Source organism: Elephantulus edwardii, unplaced genomic scaffold, assembly GCF_000299155.1.
Source record: "Elephantulus edwardii isolate Elephantulus edwardi_28Jun2011 unplaced genomic scaffold, EleEdw1.0 scaffold00095, whole genome shotgun sequence".
NCBI classification, from domain to species: domain Eukaryota; kingdom Metazoa; phylum Chordata; class Mammalia; order Macroscelidea; family Macroscelididae; genus Elephantulus; species Elephantulus edwardii.
The window spans coordinates 12,082,167-12,091,625 of record NW_006399845.1 but is presented as its reverse complement, the minus strand read 5'-3'; the positions used below and the strand labels follow the sequence as shown (position 1 = coordinate 12,091,625).

Below are 9,459 nucleotides of genomic sequence, written 5' to 3'. Positions count from 1 at the left end.
GCACAAATCAAGTTACAGAGGGAAGGTGGTTCTTACAATAAAAGGCCTATAGACTAGCACTTTGTCTATTATAGTGTACAGAACATCATTTCTTAATAAGGAAGGTCTAGTGGCCTATTGGTAAGGGATTGCGCTGCCCACGTGTTTTATGAAAACTTGCTAGAGGGTCTCCTATGAGCGGGTTCCAACTTCACAGTACACAACAAGGCATGAACTAGCTTCTCACTTTAATCCTTATGAGGAGCTAAGGACAGAGTAGTAAAGGCTCATTGAATTAGCTTTTTCTTCCGCCATCACCTAAAAAAAAAAAAAAAAAGCAAACTCCACATTTTCTAAGGATTGTTTATCAGTGGCTACAGCTGGTGAGAGAGCTGAAGCAAAGTGTTAGTTTTAACTATCGGAGCATACACTGCATGCTTTTCTGAGTTAATTGGTATAGAGTTTATGCAATTCATAAAGCACAGGAACTCTGAGGGCCTTCAAATCCTCTTCAACTGGGTCCTTGGGTAGAACGGCCAGTCTGCGGGGCCTCGAGGAGATGAGCATGGCCCGGGTGCAGGATGTTTGAGGAGATGCATCTCCAGGACATACCCAGAGTGCAGCCACGAGGCTTCTATAAAGGGATCCACATTTTCATGGAAGAGTTACGTGACCTTGGACAAGTCTTTTTCTCCTTTAGGAATGCTACAGTGCACCAAAGTTCCATCTCCCAGGACAACAAGGGGAAAGTGCCAAGAGATATGAAAAATATTGGCTTTTAAAGGTTTCTGGGTCTTCGAAGACATGCGAGTGGGGAACTGAGTGCAAGCAACTCACAGGTCAAGGGACGTGAAGGACCAAGACCCGCGTAACAACTATCGCGAGATCCTCTCCCTGAGCTTCGCGACGTCATCCTCTCGACGGACGACCGTGGCTGCGCCGGGTGACGGCGCGGCGCGTAAGATTTTTACAGGGACGACCCGTATCCCTCCGCCGCTGGCGCGGTCCGTCCCTCCCTAGTCCGCCAATCCCGGTGCCTGCAGAGCTACCTCCCCGGCCTGGGCCCACCCCACGCTCTGGCAGCCCCACCCCGGCGGCGCCGCCCGCCCGCGCGTCCCTCCGTCCACCTGCAGCAGGCAGGGAGGGAGGCAGTCTCTCTGGTTGTCCGACCGAGAGGCTCCTGGCAAGCCCGAGATCTGGGGTCTTGCTCTCCGGCGGAGGGATCTGTGGAGGCTGAGGAGGCGGCGCTGAGCCCAGGAGGAAGAGGCAGCTGCGGCGGCGGCTCGAGCAGTAGCGCATAAAGGGGCCGCCGCCGGGTGATGCGGTGACCGCTGCGGCAGGCTCAGGAGCCGTGTGGGCCTCGGCCCTCAGCCCGTCCCAGCGGGCCCGCGCTCCCGAACTCCCGGTCTTCTCCGGCCGAGCCGCGATCACCGAGGCGGCCTCGCGTCCCCTCGCCCCTTCCCTGTCCCCGTCCCCGCCCCCGTCCCCGCCCCGGGGGCTGCCGCCACCCGCCTCCCACGATGGCTCTAAAGAGAATCCACAAGGTAAGCGTCCTGCGGTCGGCTGCGGGGATGGGCCGCCGTGACGGGCGCAGCGCGCAATGGCCTGTACGTCCCGCAGTCTCCTCCGGGCCTGCGGTCTCTCGGACCCCGCTGCCGGCGCTGGCCCTGCCTGGAGGCCTTCACACCCCACTCCCAGTGATGGCGCCCGAGGAGGCCCTGGCGCGCAAACCGCGCTTAGGCCGGAGCTGCGCTGTGCTGCCCTGCGATCCTCCCTGGGGGTTTTGCCGGGCCCCTCGTGCTCTGGAGCCCCTAGGCCTCTCCCAGCTTGGAGCTGCTGGGCCCGGGGCCCATTGTCCGGCCAGGCTGAGGTGGCGGGCTGGGGCGGGCCCATCGACTGAGGTCTGAAGGGCTCCCCGCCCCACGTCTGGTCCCCATACCTGCCCTTGAGCCCTCCAGAGCCCGCCCGAGCTCGGGGCCCGTGTCTCGAAGCCGGGGGGGGGGGGGGGCGCCGTCCACAAGTGTGTGCTCAGCTCACACGACCTCTTCAGACTTTGGTCCACTCCGCTACCAGGGACACTGTAAGAGTGGGAAGTTCAGAGGAGAAGAATGGGACTCTTGCAGGGTAGTGAGGTCAGCGGGGAAAAGCGCTTTATTAATTCAGATTCTAATATGTCACCAGAAACAAGTGTATCAAGAATCAACCAATAGAAAAGTTTGTTAAATTGGCATGAATTGAAGCCGCCTGCACGTTGAAAACTTCTAGAGAAATTACACAAAGGTTCATTTCTCAGCATTCCCTTCACAACGTGGACCCTTAACGTTTATAAACTAGAGATGGGGGTTACCCATTCGGTTGTTAATAAAGAGGTTCTCCAAACTTTAGTATTATCTGACTTTCTAATACTGTAAACTTTAATGATACACAGTCATTAGAAGTAGAGAGGCACCTCTGGTAATTTTGTTTGATTATTCACTTGGCTTCTCAGGGATATTGGCTACTTACTAAGAGTTGTAGTTGTTTGCCGTCGAATCAGAACCAAGTCATAGTTGACCCTTAAGTGGGTTTTCAGAGGCAGTAAATCGCACGGGAGGTGATTGCTCATCTTTCTCCCGCAGAGCAGTTGCTGGGTTCAAAATATGTGCCAGTGGGTTGGCAGCACTGTTTCTTACTCCTGGGCCACCTGGGCTCCCTTATTAAGAAATAAATATTGGAATGAACCATCAGTTTTTATCTTGGCTTAAACTGTCAAAATAGAAATTGTTCAGTGTTTTGAACAGCTCAGCTTAGCAGCTGGTCCTTGTTTAATTCTTTAGCCTTAAATGTTACAAGGAATTAATCCTAATTGTTAGCGTAAATTAAGTTACTTTATTACCAAATTCTTTTTGACTCCTGAATTTTCTAACAAATTAAAAAGAGGATACTTTAGACAGGAAATCTTGCACTAAAATGAGGCAGTTTGTTAGAAGCAGCATGATCATTTAAGCAGAGATCATTTAAGGGACAGAAACACAGTGAGGAACGGCCACTGAAATACAATGTATGTGTTTTGAAGGCTTTTAGGAGTTATTAGCTAGTTTCTTAAAATAGCCCCATTGCATAGTTACTGAATTAAGATGACACTTGGTTTTTACCTGTTGACGATTGTTCTCTTAAAACCTGAAGAGAGGAGGGTGAATATAATTATGTGTAATGGTTTATAAATCAAGACATCTAACATTTACTTTGTACATTGAAAAAATATATATACACATATATACATAGATGATGTCTTCAGAGAGGAAAATAGCAATTTAATTCATAACATAGATTTTTAACCTTCAAATAAAACTAGTCTTAAGTAGTGTAGCTTCATATTTTCTGAAACAGATTTTCTCTAAAACATACCCTCATAAAATTTTAGTGAGAAAAAAAATGTGACAGTAGCTTATGTTTTTAAAATGGAGTGTTAATCCAGTTCTACCCTTCAACCCCTGGGTTTATGGCTTGAACTCTTAAGACTGCCAATGATTAGGAAAATGAAACTTTTTTTTGGTGTGTCAGTCAGTAAAATTGGACAAAGAGGAGGAAGGGTTGTTTTTGTGTGTGTATTTTTTTTTTTTTAGGTTTTGGGTAACACCAGTTTTAAATTGAATGGCAGGTTTACTAAGTATGTATAAGATCAGTCCTGTCTTATTCTCAGCCTTAGTAATTTATCCACAATGTAATAGTCATAAGTCTTCCTTGGCTTATATTATTGATCTTGAATCTTCCTAATTACAGCTGTCAATATTCCTACCTAAATATTCTCCCAACTTTAGATATCATGAACTGTTGACATTTGGAGGGTAATAAAATCTTACCAAGACCAAACACAGTTTGCATTATGGCATCTTGTGTATTCAATATTTTTGCTGCTTTGACAGAGGGAATTTGACAGTCTTAAATGCCATATCTTTTTGGAAAAAACCTTTTCGTGGACTTTATTTTGAAAAATTTTTTAAAAGTCTCTGGGCCTGTGCTTTAAACAGTGTACCAAAGAGGATAATTATGAATACCTAGTATAGTTTTGGGCAAAAATGGGGAAATTCTTTGCATTTGTTTGCATCTGTATCAAGTTCCCCAGCCCTCTATTTTTAAGGCTTTCTCCTGCATTATTTTTTATTTTGAACTTTGACTTTATATTTTGAGTGCCTGCTTCTAGCAGAACTACCTCCAACCCTTTTCTAGTTAACTGCATCTAGTCTGTTTTGGTAGGGAAACCAGATCACTGGATTTATTAGAACTGTTTAAATCTTGTGGTGTTCTAAGTGAATTTCGGTGTTTTCCATGTATTGCTCATCTTTTTTGGGGGGTGTGTGTGTGTGTACAGGAGGCTCTTGGGTGCTCTTCGAGTGCCACAGTGTTGAAATACATTGTTAATGTCTGATCTTTGGAGAGATAAAAGACTAAATATCTTTGGTTTTTAAGGATTGAATGCAGAGTAAGTTGTATATGAAAAGTTCTTTACCAGTAATATTGCTTACTGTCTTGTGCATTTGTGTTTGTGGCAATGGACTCAGATGTGTGGATGATGAAATAAGGATGGCACAGGATAGGACAGTTTGAATCTTTTGCTCATAGGGTCGCTATGAGTTATAATTCCACAACACTTAACAGTAACAACATACATAGCTTAAAAACAGATCATCTCTTGATCAATCTGGTTTCTGTGATAAAGATTTTTTAATTTTATTATTGTGTGTGTGTGTGTGTGTGTGTACTATCAAATTGGATCTGCCTGGTACAGGAGGAGATTGTCCTTCCTTCTCCAGCGGAGCATCTGGTGGATTCGAACTGCAAGCCTCTGGGATTGCAGTGCAGCTTCTTGTCACTAGGCCACCAGAGTTCCCTGTGATAAAGATTTTGTTGTTGTTGTTTCCTTCTTTTTTTTCTTTTTTAAAAAATAATTTTAATGAACATTTACAGAGATTTTGGATTTCCATTCATTCATTGCTGCACTTATCTACCCGCCCAGCCCTCCCTCCACCCCAGTTTGCTCCTCTCTTTGAAAAGTAAAATAAACATTTTCTCCCTAGTACACAGTCCCCCGTCCCCCCCAACCCCTCCCACCGCCCCAATTACATTCCACTATTATGCAACCTTAATTGTGGCTCTTGTGATAACCATAATACCTTATCATATATCGCTTTTAAATTATTCTCTCCCTCATCTGTTTCAGTGCAGTATACACAATTTATCCAGTTTTTGTCAGTCTTATCACAACTGTGATATCAGTCCCATTTTACAGCAGTGGCACCAAGCAATATTTGTCCTTTTGCGACTGAGATATTTCACGCAGCATAATGTCCTCCAGGCTCACCCATTTTGAATAATATTGCATGAGTTCCTTGTTTTTCAGTGCAGCACAGTATTCCATTGTGTGAATATACCACAGCTTCTCTATCCATTCATTTGTTGATGGCCACCTGGGTTGTTTCCAACTCCTTGCTATTGTGAACAAAGCTGTGATAAACATGGGTGTGCATATATCTGCTTGGATGTCAGATATATTCCAGTAGTGGAATTGCTGGGTCAAATGGTACCTCTATTTGCAACTTTTTGAGAAAGCGCCATACTGCCTTCCACAGTGGTTGCACCTGTGATAAAGATTTTTAAGACTAACTTTTTTTAAGGCCCCTCAACAAATTTTAAAATAAAAGTCTTCATTAAAATAAAGATTTGAAATACTGGTGACTACAGGAGAGACCAGGCAGGAAACCAAAGTGAACAAAGAGAATTGGGAGGAACTAGAGAAGAAATAAATGCATTGTCTTGTCAGATGAAAACAGCTGTGACCCAACTGGAAAAAACAAAACAAAACCCAACCTAAACCCAGGCTCTGGAGTCCACTCTTACTATTGGACCAGGTAGAACTGCTCAGTAGAGATTTCTGGACTATAATCTTTACAAACTAGCTTCCTCAGCTTTCTGTGTTCAACTGGTATTTGAACTACTAACCTTTTGGTTACTAATCTAATACTTAACTGTTTATACCACCATGGTTCCTAGCTGCCAGCTCCTACTCTGTAAATTTGCTCCTGAGGCTGTTTGTGGGCCCACTGTTGCCAGACCTTCCTTTTTTAATGGAAACTGAAAATTCAAATTTTGAATTTGAGAAGCTAGTTAGAATTCATAAAATTAAAAATGTCTTGAGGTCATTTGATAGGTACCAATTTAGTTTGCAAATTAAAAATAAAAAATATTTAAATTTAGTAGTTTAAGGAGTAAGTCATTTAAGCCATTATCTTCTGCGGTTTGTTTTTTAAAGCTCTGAATTTATTGCCTTAGGTAGGTCTCTGGGTGACTAAACTACTTTACATTTACTCTGAGGGTTGGCAGTTTAAACTCACTCAGAAGCACCATGGAAGAAAGGCCTGGCATTTGCTTCTGTAAAGATTATAGCCAAGAAAACTCTATGGAACAGTTCTGCATACTGCATGTAACATGTGGTGTTGCCATGCGTTTGACTTGCCTCAATAGCAGTAGTCTTATATAAATGAGAAAGATTGAATAATTTTTGGCAAAATTTCTCATCTTTTTGCTGAGGTTTTATATGGTTATGTATAAAATAACAGGAAACTAGTTAAATAGATACATTGACTTTAAAGTGGAAGTTTCATCCTGCTCTTGACTTCATGATCTATTTCATGTTAAGAATCGTCTTTCTGTAAACTATATACTTCCAACATTTCTAAGACTGGGGCTGTTAACATTTTCTTAAGAATATGAGAACTAAAAAAACCTGTAATAACCCATTTATGCTACTGCCATTGGGTCGAATCTGATGCATAACATGTCAGATTTCCAAGGCTGTAAATCTTTGTAAGCATAGGCTGTCCATTGTTCTCCCATGAAGTGGTTGATAGGTTTGAACACCACCAACTTTACCTCTCAGTGTTATGCTGTCTCAACTTTTACTCATTTCTGTTGAGTTAGAAATGACTCCTAGCTGACCCCCCACTGGGGTTTTGGAGGTTGTAAATTACATGGAAAGAGATTGCCTCTTGTCTCCTTTGGAGCGGCTGGTGGATTTTTGAACCACCAGAGAGGTACTGCCTTTTAGGTTAGCGGCACAACGTCTTACTACATCGTTAGAGCTTCCTCACTGTGCCACCAGAATTCCTTAATGCTGTACTATATGTGCTATACTCATTGCCTTTGAATCGGAATTGACTCATAGCTGACCTTCAAGCAGGTTTTCAGAGGTGGAGATTGCCCATCTTTCTTTTCTCCTGAGGTGCTACTGGTGGATTCAGACTTGGTAGAGGTGCTACCTTTGGGTTAGCTAGAGGTTATCCCTTTGGGTAACTCCCTACCCATGAGGCCACCAGAGTGCCCTTAATAATGTTTAATTTAAAAAAAATACTGACCTAGTAGGTAAAGAGATGTACTGCAAACTCAAAGGCAAGTGGTTCAAATTCACTAGCTGCTCCATGGGAGAAAGATGAGCATTCTACTCCCATGTGATTTATATAGCCTCTTAACATCTGCTGAAGGATCAATTATGAGTTGGTTCTAGCTTGACTTGCAGTGAGTTGAGTTGTACTAGAAATGTGGTACATTATATTATGGAAGGTTAAGAACTAAACTGTTCCAGAATTATGAAACAAACTAGCAAATACTCCTATACAGAACTAGAAACTTTTAATGGTTCCCAGTGAACCTGAAGGTGACTATTTAATTCCACTTTGGCAAGCAGACATATCTTTGTACTACAGAATTGGAATCTTTGGGAAGTCTTTTATTTACTTTTTGCTGATAGAGGAGTCTTTGTTTTATGAAGATTTGTTTGGCCTGAATAACATTGTTTGGTTTTGTTAGATTGTTAAAGATAATTTAAACAGTCATCATTGAAGGATAATTGTTAATAAATCTAGATTTAAAGTCTCCTAGTTTGTGTTACTGCATTACCGTTCTGGATATTTTAGTCCAAAGAGGTAAATGGCTATTAAAATATCCTAGTTAGTTCCCAGGATAGGAATACCTGACTCATGCTTGATGCTGCCAGGAACCTCTACAGTCTTATCCCAGAAATGTAAGAGCAAACTTGAGTGTTTCTGTAGGAATAAAGTTTTGGTGGTTAGATTTCTGGGCTAACTTCAAAATCATATTAAACTATGACATCTAGAAATAAAGTACATTGTTTTTTCTATCTTAAGGAAGATTTCAAGTAATACAGCCATAAAATGTTAGTACTTAAAGCTGTCAGGATAGTCCACTTGGCTTGCCAGGTAAGACTACTGGATCAAGAACTTGAATTACTTGGATGTGTTGTGTCTTCTGACAGGTTCTTCTGTTATGTCTTCTGACATAGTTGCTGAATATGTAAGTTCAGAGGATGTAGTCTTTTCTTTCTGTTAAAACAATTGGATGTTTAAGCTATACTCTAGAACTTGAAGATCTTTTCCTCCTTTTATATTGTCAAAGTGCCCATGAGCCCTCTTAAAACTATGCATATTTTAGATGCATGCCCTCCCTTCAGCTTTCTTTCATTATAGTCCAAATTAATTTTTAAATCTCTCAAAAATATTAGGAACCACTGTCCTACTTTCTTAAACCTCGGTTTTAATCCTAGCAAGTAATTTAATCACCTCTTCTAGGGAAATATACTTCCATACTTGGAAAGGTGGAGGGATGGCAAAGGAGAGGAAGATCTTCAACCATGTAGATTGACACAGTGACTGCAGCAATGGGCTTGAGTGTGTCAGAGATTGTGAGGATGGCATAGGATACAACAGGGCTCAGATCTGTTATTGATAGGGTCACTAGGAGTTGTACTCGATGGAACTTAACAACAACATTCTAGAGAAAATAGAAATTTTTGTACAAATTCTTTTGAGGCATTTTAAAAAAAAACCCCTGTTACCCTCTATACGCATAGGGCGTTCTCATAGCCTAGTGGCAAGAAGCTTATTGTAATACCAAAGGCATGCAGTTTGATGCCACCTACTGCTCCTTGGGAGAATGATGGGCAGTCTTTTCCTGAAAACCCCCTGGAGGGTCACCTGTGAGTCACTTCTGACTCTAGTATACAATAACAACTCTTCTAAATCAGGCATGATGGCCTAAATCTTTTCAGCATCTCTGTGAGAATTTTGTTTTCCCCTGATTAGAAGAAGAATGAAAATTTTAAAATCTAAACAATTTTGCCTAGAATAAGTAATATAGGAAGGGTGCTGGTGGCTTAGTAGTTAAACTGGTGGCTGCTATAACCACTCTTCAGTAGCAAAGGATGACGCAGTTCAGTGTGACAATCAGCTTCTGTAAACATTTCCAGTTTTGGAAGTGCTATGGGGCAATTCTTCTCTGTCCTATAGGATCACTATGTGAGTCCGTCTCCAATCTAAAGCAACGGGTTTAGTTTTAAGAAAGATGAAGATTCAGGTGCAGGCATTCTAGACTACAGAGAGAACTCTCTTGCTAGGTTTACTTGCCTTTGTCCTTTCTCACCTCTCATCT

General features: G+C 42.4%; 1 pseudogene; it reads right to left on the bottom strand.

Moving 5' to 3' along the window:
• The window catches only part of LOC102872994, a 22,904-nt pseudogene extending 21,032 nt beyond the window's left edge, over positions 1–1,872 (bottom strand).
• Between the last annotated feature and the right edge of the window lie 7,587 nt (positions 1,873–9,459).